General features: G+C 34.8%; 1 pseudogene; it reads right to left on the reverse strand.

The window, feature by feature from the left end:
* Positions 1-825: 825 nt before the first annotated feature.
* On the reverse strand, positions 826-10,565 carry LOC121238130 (annotated as a pseudogene).
* Between the last annotated feature and the right edge of the window lie 5,274 nt (positions 10,566-15,839).

Below are 15,839 nucleotides of genomic sequence, written 5' to 3' on the forward strand. Positions count from 1 at the left end.
GGAAGCATATGATATGGAGGGCCTTGAAAACATCCTCCCCACCAGGGAGAATCTGAAAAGCAGAAAGGTGCTAAAAGAGGCTATGTGTCCAATATGCCTGTAGCAGGAGGAATCAGTAGGCCATGTACTATGGAACTGTCCAGCTTCCTTGGATGTGTGGACAGTAAAGGGGTCCTGTTCAAAAGTGGAATTCATGCATAGAAGACTTTGTCGAACTGTGGTTAAGGCTAATTAGTGAGTTAGCAAAAGATGATGTTGAAAAAGTGGTGGCAATCATGCACTCAATTTGGGGAAGGAGAAACTCAGTGGTCTTTGACAGCAACTTCTCAAGTCCAGATTGTGTTGTTCAAAGAGAACTAGTCAACCTGAGTGACTTCCATGAAGTGCACAAGAAGGGAGGAAATGAAGGAAGAGGATCAGAACATGCATTGCAAAAGTAAAAATGGAAGTGCCTGATGTGAACTCTGTGAAAGTAAACTTCGATGCTGCTATGGATCTTCAAGCTCAAAAGGGGAATTAGTGCGGTGATTAGGGATTTTAGAGGGGATGTTTTAGCATCCTTGAGTGTACAAAATTTTTTTGTAAATTCCCCCTTTGTAGCCGAGTGCTATGCCTTATGGAGAGCTGTGGATTTCTGTAGAGAATTAGGATTTAGTAATGCCTGTTTTGAGGGGGATGCTAAGGTGGTGGTGGATGCAATGAATGCTGATTCAGATGATGATTCATGGAAAGGGCAACTGGTGGGGATCTGAGGTCTGCAATAGAAGCTTGTAGAGGATGGAGCTTACAGTTTGTACGCAGAGAAGGGAATGAACTTGCACATAGTTTAGCAAAGTTGGGTTTAATTTTTGATAATGAAATTGTGTGGATGGAATGTGTTCCACCAGAGTGTATACAGAAAGTTATACATGATAAACTTTGTAACCAATTGAACTATGAATGAAATGATAACAGGAGGTATATTTCAAAAAAAAAAAAAAAAAAAGAAAGCTATACAATGAGAGAATTCATATCTATGAGATCATGCCAGTACTCTCTAATATTTTTGAGTTAGAGATGCTAGCTTCTGACATTTCGATCTGCACAATTTCAGACGTTGAATCCATGGCTTGGTCAAGTCCTTCCTCATCATGATCTTGGTCATGAACTCCTTGATCATATTGTTCTTCAACAATTTCATCAGCTAATTCGTTGGAAACATGAGCTTCGATCTCGCCCTCGTTAGAGATTGTTAGCACTCGGTGATGATGATGAGAAGGCAAATCCAACGAATCCAGGGTTCTGTTACTGCTTGATCCTGATCGTACAGAAACATCCTGCCTCTTTTTCCTCCTTTCCCTTGCTTCAACATACCATTGATTTATTGCATGCACCGTTTGGCCTTCTAGGCCGACTCTGCTCTTGAATTGTGATCCCATCTATGCATAACCATGTACAACGACAACTTATATATAATTATGTTATCTTTAAGATGCAATCTATGTGCAATATGCATGCCATCCATGATATTTCACTTGAAATGGATATATATGTATATATATATATATATATATATATGTATATATATATGTATATATAGTATCTATTTGGTCATTTCACACCATGTACCTGGGTTACAAGAGCGTAGAGGGGAAGAGTAATATAACTGCACAACACTTGAACTGTCACCCTGAAGAGATTATTCAAAACAACTAGCTTTTAGTGAACACATTAATTTCAAGTAGCATGAAGGCTCGCATATATATAATTGCTAATAAGTGATCAGAGAGTAATATATGAAATAAAGTTAAAGTACTAATTTCATAAGCTAACCATTTCAATAAAAAGTAACAGAAAATCATGTGCCACATCAGTCGGTGTGGTGTGACTAGAGATGACAATATAAAATGCAGAACATAAACATTTTCTTAAACTTGATTAATAATATGTATACGGATTGATGCATCTTGATCAATAAATCTTGAATTAATATACATGGTATTGTCTTTGGGAATGAATCTTGGGTGGTGGTGATCATGACAAAATAAGATCACATATTAATTAGACAGAAGAAGAAATAAAAAGAAGAAAGAGCGAACCCGCGTACGCTAATGCTACCCGAACAACGATGATTTCGATATTTTCATGGTAGCAAGACTTGATCCCATATTGCCACTGAAAATTAGAAAGTGATTAAACAAACATGAATGATCGAACTGGTTAACAAATAAATGCACACATGCACAATCACTCGACTGCATTGAGTTTAAAGCATGATCATGATCAAATGGAATTAAGCTGCCAATTAAGCATACCGTGACCCAAACGAAGAAAGCAAGCTCAAATGCATTCTGGAAATAGTTAAGAAATTAAATCAAATATAGATCAATTAGTACTTAAACAGTCATTAATTCTAATGGATCGTGCAATTATCCATAGTACTAAAGATGAATCTTTTTCTGTTTTTGGAAGTAATTGATGAGTACTAGGCCAGATATATAATATTTTACCGTAAACAAAGTAAAATGCAGAACGTTCAAGAAGAATTTGGGTCGATTGAACCAGAAATGACTGTCCTTGAGTTGCACCACAGGTGTTCCTTTGATTACGCTGTTCTGATCTTTGAGTTGAAGAGCCATTCTTGCTACAATTACTTCCAGTTTGGTTCCAAGAAGTAGCACTAACTGCACATTATATAATAAATATCAAAATCGTCGACTATTACTACTAATTAATCTGCATGTAATTATATATATTAAATTAACTTTGAATACGTACAATTAATGGGAGAAATGATAACCACAGATACATATGCCAACCTGATTAAGATGATCATAAATATCATTAATTAGTTAATAATGCTGGATAAATTGATTATACATGAAGTTGATGATCTTACAACATATTGAACATTTAGTGCTGTTTGAAAAATTCGTAGGGTACTAATAATAAATGTTGAAGGATTTATTTCTTCATGTATTTATCCTTTTTTCACTTGAGACCTTTAAATTTGGACAAAAATTCGAAAACATTCTTTCTCCATATATATATAGTAGAAAGAGGGCATTTTGCTCACCATGCACGTCGAGAAGGATGAAGACGACGACAATAAACCACATGGAAGGGCTGTCCAAAAGTGTGAAAATATGATCATGAGCTTATAATTGGATCTCATACAATGAAGAAATACATTATTCATCATCTTATTATTGATCATCATCATTTTGATATAATATTAGAAATAAACAGTTTTCTTGTAGTGACAGCTACTGTTGGGAGCTCCCGCACTGAGGGATCCTGCCAGTGTATTTTGGATATATATATTTTTTTGATTTCTTTTACATGTATTTTTTTAACACTTTTAAATATTTTTTAAACACTTTCTTAATTACTACGTAATAATAATAATAATAATAATAAATCCAGCGGGATCGGATGTCCCAGCAGAAAGAGTAGCATTTTCCATACTAATATATTTTTAGCATCCTATTGGTTACATGGGGTCAGCACAGAGAATTTCATGAAGTAGTATTTATCACCATAGCATAATTTTGTCACATTCTTCTTGAAATCGTAATTCATTAATAAGCGGTTCATTTTCTTTCATTTTAATTCTAACAAATTCTGGAAGAATTAGGAGTGACCAATGCTTAAGAGAACTTCTATAGTTACAAAGATATTTTAACAAAAATAAACTCACAATTAACGTACTTGGTTTCATGTGTTAGATCTATTTTAAGATAGAAGTAATATATTTTACAATCTGACTTACACATCAAGTCACGTCAATTTGTAATTTTTTTTTTTTGTAAAATCTTTTTGTGGCTTAAATTTCTCAGCTTAATATTGAGATTATTAAGTAATTTTATGTGATATATAACTGCCAATTACAAAACGTCTAGCTAGCATCATAGACCGAAGACCGTTTGATATAAACAAAAACATGGATCAACCAAATTGGGCAAAGACAGATGATCAGATATTCATGGAATAGGAGTATAATTAAATTAACAATTAACCTGATGCCAACCACAGCTTTGAAATCCTCGTCCAGCGAACGTTGTATGTACTTTTGGAAGTCGAAGGAATTATTTGTTGACATATGGGCCTATAAAATCAGTGGAACTGAGTTATATATTCTTAATTGGAAAACTATTTATAAAGTTTTGAGAAACACTACTTTACTGTAAAGGGATTATTTAAAATAAAACTACAAAATAACGTGATTTGATATACTGATACATTAGAATGTAAATTAAGTTATTTTTATGATCATAAAGTAAATGATCTAGCAAGTCACATAAAATCACGTTATTTTATGATCAGTTTACTTTTGTGTAATCTATAATTTATATCTGCAGCATTTCTTTACGCTCCAATTACCCTAATATTTTTCATAAAAAGACTAATTCGAGACTTATACCTCAAAATTATACCTAATATTACGTCAACTTCTCAAATATCTGAACAACAGGAGTTGAAATTTAGAAAAAAGATGGAGAAACTAACTGAGATAAAACCATGGCGTAGAGTTAGGTAGTCAACTTTGGCCACTGAATTGAAGAATTGTCGGAAGAAGCATTTCTGTTCCAATTCAAATTTGAGCAAACGACGGTATGATCAGAATTAGAAAAATAAATATTAATGTTCTTTTATTTTATATTTTAATACATTTTAAGTGCCTGAACATCAATAATTAATATATATGATGGACACTATAAAAATTTAAGAAAAAAAAAGTAACTCTGCTATATCTATGCTCTAAATTAATATATAGCATATTTGATAAAAAGAAAGAAAAGGAATAATTACTACTTACGATCCAAAGATGAAGGGATGTTCTTGTAAAGAATTCATATGTCGGCGCACGAACGTCGTTTGTCTTGTATATCTAAATCGATTAGGATCTAAATAGACAGTACTCATGATGTCAGACAAATTCAAAAAAAAAAAAATCAAATTTTAAAGCATTGAACACCATAAATTATAGAAAAACTCTCAAATAAACAAGTGTTGTATAATTTTTTATAAAAAATAAATTCTATTATTAAAAAGTAAATTTTTTGCACTTTTTAATTATGATGAGATTCATTTTTTTTTATTTTTAGAGAGGCTTTTTACATTTTGATCAATTTATATATATTTTTCAACTCGTAGGAGTAATAAGGCAAACATGATGGAGAGATAATTGGCGATAAAATCATGTTTAGAATATTCTATTTCCTAAACAAGAAACTTGTTAGGATTCTAATTATAAGATATAAACTTATATAAAATCTCTAATTTTATATCTCATGACTAGAATCCTAACACAACCAAAGCATTTCATTCGTCAATATTAGAAGAAAAATTCTATTTATCATCAGGCCGCTTACATTACACACCACACATAATTTTTTATTTTTATTTTTAATTTTTCTTTCCTTAACAAGTTTGTAATATATGAATGATGAGCAGATCAATAACTCAATTAGTTTAACATGAAAAAAATAAGTGTGGGCCGGTATATAGTGTGTGATCAGATGATGAGTAGCAAATCTCATATTAAAAACTTATAAATCACATCTAAAATACAGTATTGGAAGGTCAAAAATAGACTATCAGTACGTTTTTTTAAAAAAGAAGATCTTGCCTTTTATAATTATTCGATGGACTCTAATTATAATGACTCAAGGAAGGATTAAAATCATATTTAAACCCATATTCTTTAAAAGACTAATCAAGTGGATCATGGGGATGCATGCCCCACCTTCTGCTAGCTTTAGCTAAAAGTCGAGGTTAGTCGTTGATATATCGTTAGCCACTGATCATCTAGATACGATTATAAAAATGCCAAACTTTAATTACAGCTCACCGAAAGGCTTTAATAATTTAAAGCTTTGTGCTTTTAAAACAAATTAATCGTACTGGTTGGTTTCCAGGTTTCCACCCCCTCTAATATTGGGAAATGGAAGAAAACAAAAAGCAGAGACCTTATTTAATTTGGGGTTAAAGATCAAATGGAAGATAAACAAAGAGCACCCACCTAGCTAGGTATACGTTTAGGAAATTAAAAAAAAAAAAAAAAAAAAGTGAACAAGAAGATGATGGTACTGATCTTGTGATATTCTGTCTAAATTTTAGTAAATTTGGCATGTTTGAATGTTTAAAATATCTCAAAGTGAAATAGTTTGAGTGAAGATGTTAATTTACTGGGTTTTGAAAAATGAGAGAGGAAAAATTGAATAAAAATATATTTTTTAAAATAAGTAATATTGTATTGAAATTTGTCAAAATAAATAGATAAAGTTAAAATGTTGTATGAATATAATTTTTATTTGGAAGTTTATAAAAATCGTATTGATTTTTGTGACGTTTGACTATGATTAGATGAAAACTTTCAAAATTTAAAATTAAAATGCGTATCATGAGAAATTTTAAAAAAATTCGAGAATTCTCATATTTACCAGATAGAACATGCCTAAGGATAACAAGCTGGAGACTCGGAAAGCTATATTTCCCGTCAAGGTCAACCAGACACAGAAAAATGACTTAACGCAGAAGCTAATAAATTAAAGAAGACCCCGATTTCTTGGGAAGACTAATTTTTAAAATATTTTTAGAACAGCTAACAATTTTTTATTTTTTTATTTATTTTTTATGAATTAAAGAACTAGTGATGTTTTTTTTGCTCAATAAACAAGTTTGCAAGGAGATTAATCTCACCATTAGCCACTTGATATTCGATTGTCTCAGTTTCTCTTTCCCAAGCTTCCCAGCGCCTCATCTAATGATCATATGCAAATAATATTCATCATCATGGCCACATCCGGTCGCAATTAAAGAGAAAAAATCAAAGAACAATCAAGAGCTAGATAGATTAATTGGGAGAGGTTGCTAGCTAGTATTCGTTGTGTTTAAAATAAATAAACCTAATGCCTCTCAATATTGACTTCACGCCAAATGGTACTCCACCCCAGTCTTCGGGGGCAATGAAGTACTCCACAATTGGGATCAGTACTTATGAGTTCGAACCCTGAATTATGCAGTTATTATAAGTCGATGGTATTCAAAACTCTCATATAAATAATGAACGACTACATATGTTCTTCTAATTAATCTGAATAATGCTAGATACAATTATGAGTTGTGCAAGTGTCGAGTATTTCTGTACGGTTCACCACTAAGAAGTTAATTTTTTCATACAGATCTTATATTTGTTTATTTTGTTCAAAAAAAGTGTGCCGCACTTGTATACTCTATGACGGTAAATATTATTTCTCAATTAAACCTCTAACTTTTTTAGGTTTGGTAAGTATTGAATGTGTTGCGTACCGTAGAAGGCAAACAAAATTGATCTATAGCCTTGCTTTGTCCTTATTATATGTTATTAGCAGGATAATCCATTAATGCTATGACAAAAAACTCAACTATATATAGGCTTAATATTCATATTCTGATGAGGCATAGTTTGGTTAGGAACTGTTTGGTCGTTGGGTGTGGCAAAGACCACTCATGATTCGTGCCGGAGTGATCGGATCACTCCCGGCGTATTGTGTGGTGGCCGGCCGGCACATGATGTTTATTATTTTAAAACTTTTAGGGAAAAATATAGGAAGATGTAATACATGGATTTCTAATAATCCTGTAGAAATGATCAGAATGTCTAATATTTTGCATACAAATCTAATCTTGTCTTAATATGAGAAGATTTATAAAGCAAGTGGGCATACGTACGTACCTTTGCCCTTCCTAAAGCCATGGTGAGAACACTATAGACAATCTGCATAACTGCTAACACAAATATGAAGTTGTTGAGCTGAAGAATCCCTTCTGGTGATATAAATGATGTCTTTCCCTGCAAATAAATCGAATTAAAGAAATATTCAGATAAATGGGGAGAGAGAGAGAGAGACAGAGAGCTTCCTCTTTTCCAAATCAATAATTAATTAAGATCAATATTATATATCGTACTTGGAATCACAATATTCAGAGAAGTACTGGTTTCAGCTGCTGCCATTTCTTTCAGGTTGCCACGAGAACATTTCTCAAGATCATCTTTTCCTGGCAGTAATTTCAGATGTTAGTCCATATATGAGCAATTAATCCTAGTGCTTTGGTAGTTTTGGTTGTTACTCTTACACGGCAAGGAAGCATGGTATCTGCAACTGTAATCGGTATATACAGATTTTGGAAATGTATCTTTGAGTTCTGCTAATATGAGAGACATGAAACCAAGAGAATCAACACTGCAAGGACACACATACAATTAGTCAACACAAACGTTTACCTGATCGTTTCCAATTAGCATATAAATTGTTACAATTCTAAAACTACCAGATTTAAGCTTCTCAGAGCTCGAACAAAGCAGTTTTTCGGTGACTTCTGAGCCATGCACCAATTAGGAAACCAATACAGGCTGGGATTTGTAAAAATTTTCATAATTAAGAACATAATTTAAAAGTAAGCTTTCTTTACGGCAAACATCAAGTGCTGCCGTTCATGAGTTAGTATTTGTAAAAGGGTTTTTCCCGCTCGTTAAAAATGGTTTTTCTTTGAGCATCAAAAAGTAAGAAAATTAGTTCTCCATCAAATTATTGCAGACATACGGCAGCTACACAGTAGTAGTAGTACTGCTACTACTACTTCCGATCGAGGTGAAAGCTTATCTTTATTTTCATCATTTTCTTGTATGTTTACTTACGTTGGAAAGGAGATGGATCAAGTGCTCATAAAGATAGAGATGGAGATGAAGACAAGCACGGTGGCTAGAGCCAGACGGGTGTGTTTGGAGAGAGCGAGATGTACTGCTTCCTTCTCCCTCGGATGCAGCCATATTTACTCCTATTTTCTTCTTGAAAACTGGATCAACATCGGGAGCTAGGAAGTTAAAAAAGGAAAGAATGGGGGAGCATCAAGGTCACGAGTTCTGAAATAAAATCCACACCAACGAAGAAGAATAATTAGGAACCGGTCTAAACTCTTCAACGCCGCTTTGAACTCTGACTTCACCTTTTTGGAGTCGATTTTTGCGACGATTTGGCTCCGGTGAAGGTATTAACTTTGGTTTTACTTTGACACGGTTGTGAGTTTTATGTGATTTAATATTTGAGGATCCTTTAACCGTTCAATGTTGCAGCTGCTTTCAGCTTTTGACTCCGTCATTTTGGAGTCGGTGCGACTTACTGGTGTAGGCGGTATCTAATTTAATTGGTTCAGCTTTGTTCGGATCAAGTCAGTCGTGTCAAGTGGGTTTGTGGAGTTGGTTTATTTTTTGTGGTGACTCCATTTGAGACTCCGACCTGATAATTTAATTGGTTTGTGACTTGAGAAATGCCGGACAGAATTTTGCGATATAGGTTGATTAAGCAAATTTAGGCAGAGAGTTTGCTCAAGCGAATAATCTAATAATTATGAATTAAGATTTCCACCGTATAACTTTATAAATATATAATTAAGGAACAATATGACAAAGTATATTTTGTTATTCTCAAGATACTAAAATCATCTTTAGCTTTGTGGATGAAGGACATTGTCGAACTACGTAATTCTTTGTGTTGTGTGATTGATTTCTTGTTTTGTTTACTCTTCTGTCATCATTTTTATAACAATGGGTATCAAAGCATATGTTCGGGTCTAAGGGAGAACGATGACAAGAGAAGAAGTAAAGGTTCCATCAAAAGGTACTAGAGGGTACAAATAAGGACTACTCTATTGGAATAGACTACATCTTCCACTATTGGGAAATAAGTCAGATAACATGAAGGATGCTGATTGAAACCGTTAGATCGATAGGTTTTAGGGGTTATCTGGCTGACCCTATCAAATCAGTTGCACATGGTATTATCAAGGAGAATATCACAACAGAGAGAGATCTTGACGGCTTTGTCTAGCATATATGAAAAGCGCACATAGACGAATAATAATGTGCATATGATGAAAAAACTATTTAATCTGAAGATGGTAGTAGGTACTTGCTCAACATTTGAATGAGTACAATACTATCGCAACTAATTGTCGTCAATCGAAATTGAGTTTGATGATTAGATTTGGGCATTGATCATGTTGGCATCATTACAAATAGTTGGGAGGCCATCTCATGGGTGTCAGTAATTCTACTGGGAAGATGAAACTAAAATGCAACTATATTCGAGATCTGATTATGGTTGAGGAGGTGCGCAGGAGGGATTCTAGAGAGAATTCGAGGTCAATTCCGAATTGAATGTTGATGCTCAGGGTAGAGCACATGATAGGGACTCAAATAGATGCGATCAAAATCAAGAATAGGGGCAAGTGCAAGCCAAGGTTTGGGTTGCAAGAGACTTGCTGAAATTTTGGTAAAACTAGTCATATTAAAAGGAATTGTGAAAATCCCAAGAAGATGGAGAATAACGGTGCAAACGTGATGACTTAAGAAGTATAGGGTGCATTGCTTCTTGCTATTCACAATCTAGTTTACTGTGACACCCGGGTCTAGCATAGAGCTCGCAGTCAATATACATATATATTTTTTTATTTACTCCCAACTCTCACTCATCCGTTCCTCATGCCACGTACAAGAAGTTCCCCGCATCAAGCACGGCAACTGCATGTAACCGCTGCCCCATGCGTGTAACCACCTTTTTCCCGTGCGTTTTGGTTTCTCAATAAACTTCACCGTGTAGATCGATGCTCTCTACCTTTATTTTATTTTTATTTTTTTTCTTTTATCTTCTCTGCACCAAGTCGGAAGGCACCTAGAATCCACACAAACCAGTTACTGCCTGCGTGAACTTGAGTTACCCGCAGCCTCCCAAGGAAGTCAAGTCGCCGCTTGCTCCTCCTCAACGCTGCATGCGCCGCCACCGTGACCCAGCCGTGAACCCGTAGCCTTCGATAGCCATCCCGCAGCCTCTATTTTTTCACTCCCGAAACAGAGGACGGTTCTCCTCCTACCGTGAGCCATTGCAACTTTAACCACCGTGAGCTTCTTCACGTTGCGGCTCCAGAAACCGCCGGTGAAGTTTTTCCGTCACCCCAAGTCGCCTCTTGCTGCCTTCGCTGCACGGTATCTCCCTCTCTGTTTTCTGTCTCTCACGTTGGTTTACTCTCCCGTAAGCTCTCTCTCACCGTGCATCTCTCTCTCTCTTTCTCGTCCAGTGCATAGCCACCGAGTGCACCACCTCCCGTCGCATGCAGCACCGTCGCACTTCACCATCTCGGTGAGTCCTGCCGCCGCTGCATGTTTTTCATTTATTTTGTTGTTTCTTTATCGTCTGTTTTACGTATAGGGTGCTTATATATATATATATATATGTGTGTGTGTGTGTGTGTGTGTGTGTGTGTGTGTGTGTGTGTGTGTATTTATAAGTATAGTTTTAACTTGGGCACTTGCTAGTTTTAACCTAATATATATTAGGAAAGTTCACGGTTTGAGTTTCGGCTGAGAAGAAATTTTTGTGTGTTGAGTTTATATTTAATTAGGATTTTGTTTTAAGTTTTAATAAATATTATATTGTATTTTGATAATATTGTTAGTTAAAGTAAGTAAATCTATTTTTCATAAGAGGTGAGTTTTTCATGAATTATTTTAGGAAAAGTTTAGTAATCAATGTATTCTTTTTATTTATAAAATATTGTTGGTATTTTAGATATTTTGAATATTAATTTTTATTGAGTTCTATAAGTATCATAATACTTTTTTCGATAAATTTTCTTCTCCAGTACAATTTTCGATTAAGTGAATATTGTTGGTCTTAGAAAATGTTGGTATTTTAGGTATTATGAGAATTTTAGGTTTTGAGGTTTCTTAAAATAGGTTCTTTTAGCATTTTTAAGTTTTAATATCGAAATACGTGGTTGATTGGAAATTTATGGAAGTTACGTGATTATTTTATAGGTGACGATTAATATTTGTTTGGTATTTTTGAGGAAAGTTCTGAAAAGCTAAGAAGTCTAGGTAAGCGGGGTTCCTATGCTAGACTTTACATTAAAATAAAATGAACTAAGGTCCTTCTTGGAAAATGTGCATGTTTGGTTATGAAAAGAAATCTGAAAACAACCTCAGATATTTGTTCTGCATTACTCATAAGATTCTGTTTAAGAAGAAAGTATTTTCTGTCATGACTGGTGTAGACATGAGCTTATTTCTGATATTCTGTTTCTGAACTTTGAAAAAGAGAGCGAATATGAAATTTTGTGCATAAAGTATGTTTTGTGATCTGATTCTGTTCTGTTTTGTACTCTGTTATGATGTGGCATCTGAAAAACCTTTGGCATGACTTTCTGACTCTGATATGGTGATTCTGATTCTGTTTTGCTCTGATATGTGGCCCTGTCACTGGATATAATAGTGACCTCTGGCCCTGTCACGGGAGATAATAGTGACCTCTGGCCCGCCACGGGATATAATAGTGGTTTTCTGTTCTAAGTACAATCGCTTTGGTAACACGGTGATTTATGTTCTGCTTGGCTTTCCGCAGGATGCACAACCCTATCACGGGGGTTAAACATGGTCTCTGTTCTGATATGATATGATAAGACGAAGTTGTTCAGTCATGTTGTGCCAAAGGAGTCTTTGAACATGAAAAGTTGGTTTCTGAATATGAAATATTTGAGAAATCGCTCTGATTTTCTGATAAAACGTATTTGTTTGAGATTTGCATATTGATACTGAAATGTTTTGTTTCTGCATTCTGAACTCTGTGAAAATGCTCATGTTTACACACTAGTATATGTCCTCTGCTTACTGAGTTGTTGATAACTCACCCTTTATCTCCATTCATTTTTCAGATGATTTTTTAACAGACCAGCTAAGGATCAGAATTATAGAGTATCGGTGAGATGATTTTTAAGCATAGTGGATTACTCATAGAAGATTTTTGAGAAGTGGCGGATTTTATTAAGAGACTTTGTAGTATTCTGATGACGTTATATTTTGGAGTCTATAAATTTGTTGATTATCAGGTTATATGAGTTAACTCTCCGGACCCTCGGGGACGGGGCGTTACATTTACAGTTGGGTATTAGATTTTGGGTCTTCTTTTCACCCCTCTTCACACCGATAAGTCATTCAGAACTACATTCCTGGTGACTTCGGGAAGGTGTACTTGATTCAAGGAATGGCATTGGATGCAATAGGAGTCGGAGACATGGATATCGTATTCCCAAACAAGAATGTGTGGACTTTGCATTAAGTTATACACATTCTTGAGCTGAATAAAAATCTGATCTCTATAGGACAACTCGACGATTGCAGTCATTGAATGGTTTTCTTGGATGACAATTAAAAGGTCACAAGAGAAGCGATGGTGTTAGCTTGTGGAAAGAAGACTAGTACTTTGTACATGACATCAAGATTGAGTGACATAATTGCTATTGCTGCAGTAGAGATCACCATAGAATTGTGGCACTGCGGGCTTGGCCATATGAGTCAAAAAAGAATGAATGAATTACTATCAAAGGGTAAGCTACCGGAGTTGAAATCAGTTGATCTAGACACGTGTGAGAGTTGTATTGTGAGGAAATAGAAAAATGTTAGTTTTTTGAAGGGCGGTAGAGCACTAGACTTATGGAGACCTTCCCTAACCCAATTTATTGGAGGCTCTCAGTACTAGGTTTGGGCAACGGGGCCCCACACCCCGCTACTCCTCCAGCATCTGATGCCCCTAGATGGGGCGGGGGGTGGGCAGAGTTATATATATATATATAACCTATATATAACAAAACAACATCGTTTTGGGGTTTACAAAACGACATCGTTTTGTTTATTATGTAAAACAATCCCCTTGTGAATCCCTCCCAACCTCCCTTAGACTCTCACTCTCAAGTTCCTCGATCTCTCTCATCTTTGTCTCACTCTCTCAGTCTTAGATCTACTCTTTCTCTCTCTCTCACTCACACTTGCATGTTGTGACCATCGCCATCTCCGTCACTGCTTGAAGCTAGCTTCGTCGTAGTGAAGGATCGAAGGTATGTATCCCATCGATCCCTAGTCAAATATTTTTGTTTTGTTTTGTTTTTTGAGTTTTGTTGAGTTATGGAGTATGTGATTGAGTTGAGGAGTTTGAGGATGAGATTGTGAATTGTGTGCTGTGGAGATTTGTTTGTTTGTTGTGTGTAAAAAAATTGTGTAATGTGCATGGAAGTTTAGGATTTCAATCCGGAAAACCCCATTCTATTTTGGGGTTTCAATCATTCTGTTTTGGGGTGATACTTAACTTGGGGGTGATTGGAGTCACCACCCTCAGAAACATGTATTGTGTTTCACTGGAGCAAATCTAAAACTCTAGGTAAGGGTGGAAACAAAACTTGTTGGTTTAGTTTTGGCCCAAAATCCGAGTGACTGACACTTTTATATCGCCAAAACCAGTCGATGGAGTGGGGGAAAATCGACTAGACTAGTTTTCGGCCGGTTCAGCAATTTGGAGATCGGTTTGGGCCTTTTTGGGGTTTGTTTTACCCTATTTCTAGATCATTTTGGGTCTTTTTTTGGGTTGCTTTAAAACCCAAATTTGATGTAGTAAGATGTTAAAGTCCATTTTAAATATTTAAATTTAAATTTAATTTTAATGTCATTTGTAATGTTAGCTTAATAAATAAATAAATTAGCAATAGTAAAATAGTGATGGCGTAAGTATATATTACTATTCTAATTATTAGATAATTAAGAAAATTAAAACAGCCCCACCAGATGTTTAATACACATTACAAACAAACACAATGTGTTATAAGCAACAATGCAATTAAAAAAAAATACAATAAATAAAATGGCAACCGTTCTTGTCACTTGTGATCTTCATGTTTGCTACTTCAGCTTTCAATCTTCAATAGTTGTAACGTTTGATTGTGCGCCCAACTCTACATAGAAACGTTAATAAGAGTAAAACATTAAATATTTGTGAATTGGGATGATGAAAATACTATAATTAAATTATAAAAGCGTACAAGTGCCATTGGTGGGGGTACTAGAGGGTCTTGATGTTTTGTTCCCTCTCAAATCATCTCCCAACTTAATGGTTGGTTTGTTTAAATCAACATCAATTGAAGTTTTTGAAGAATCCATCTAAGATGTGAAATACATAATTATTACAAAATACAAAAATTTAAAAAATAAAGAAAAACAATACAAAAATGTGCATAACACAATTACATAGCAACTAGTTTGCAACATGACAAACATTACAAGTCTAAGACTCTAATCTAGATTTTAGTTCACTCATCTTTACACAATTTATATCAAAATAATTTTACAATACAATTAGAACATAATAAATTAACGAAAATAATTTTTTTCATGCAAAAAAAATATTAAATTGGACATGTAGCACACTCATAGTGGAAAATGGCTCTCGGATTACTCTTGAGTCCATGACAATACCAAGAATTTGCTCCAAAAGTTTTAAAAAGCTTGTACATACACAAATAAATGAGTTAAACATCAAATAATAGGAAAATTAATTATCAAACATGAAAACTATGTCAAAATCGAGCATTTTGTTAGACTTTATAATGGGGGAAAAAAAACAGCACGCTAAACTTGTTACCTCTTAGTCAAAGAGACTTCAATCGACAACCTCACAACAAATATAGGCCACCACTGGTGGAATGGAGGTGTGGTGAATGGAATCCAAGAGATGAGAGACATTAGACAAATCACAGGATTCTATCAAATAAGCGGTAACAAAGGGGATGAGTGAGAGAGCTTTGTTTTGGCCAATCAGAATGGATGCCTCTAGCTGGCTAAGGGGGTAGGCTGAGTTGCGTGCGAGAGAGAGAGGATACGACAGTGCGGTTGTGGCACGATGCATGAGAAAGGAGAGAGAAAGAGAATTGAGATAAAGAAAAAGGAGGGGAGGGCCTTAGAGTTATTAAACCCTAATTCAAAAGATTTTGTTTGGTGT

This window comes from Juglans microcarpa x Juglans regia, chromosome 7D (assembly GCF_004785595.1).
Source record: "Juglans microcarpa x Juglans regia isolate MS1-56 chromosome 7D, Jm3101_v1.0, whole genome shotgun sequence".
Classification (NCBI taxonomy): Eukaryota; Viridiplantae; Streptophyta; class Magnoliopsida; order Fagales; family Juglandaceae; genus Juglans; species Juglans microcarpa x Juglans regia.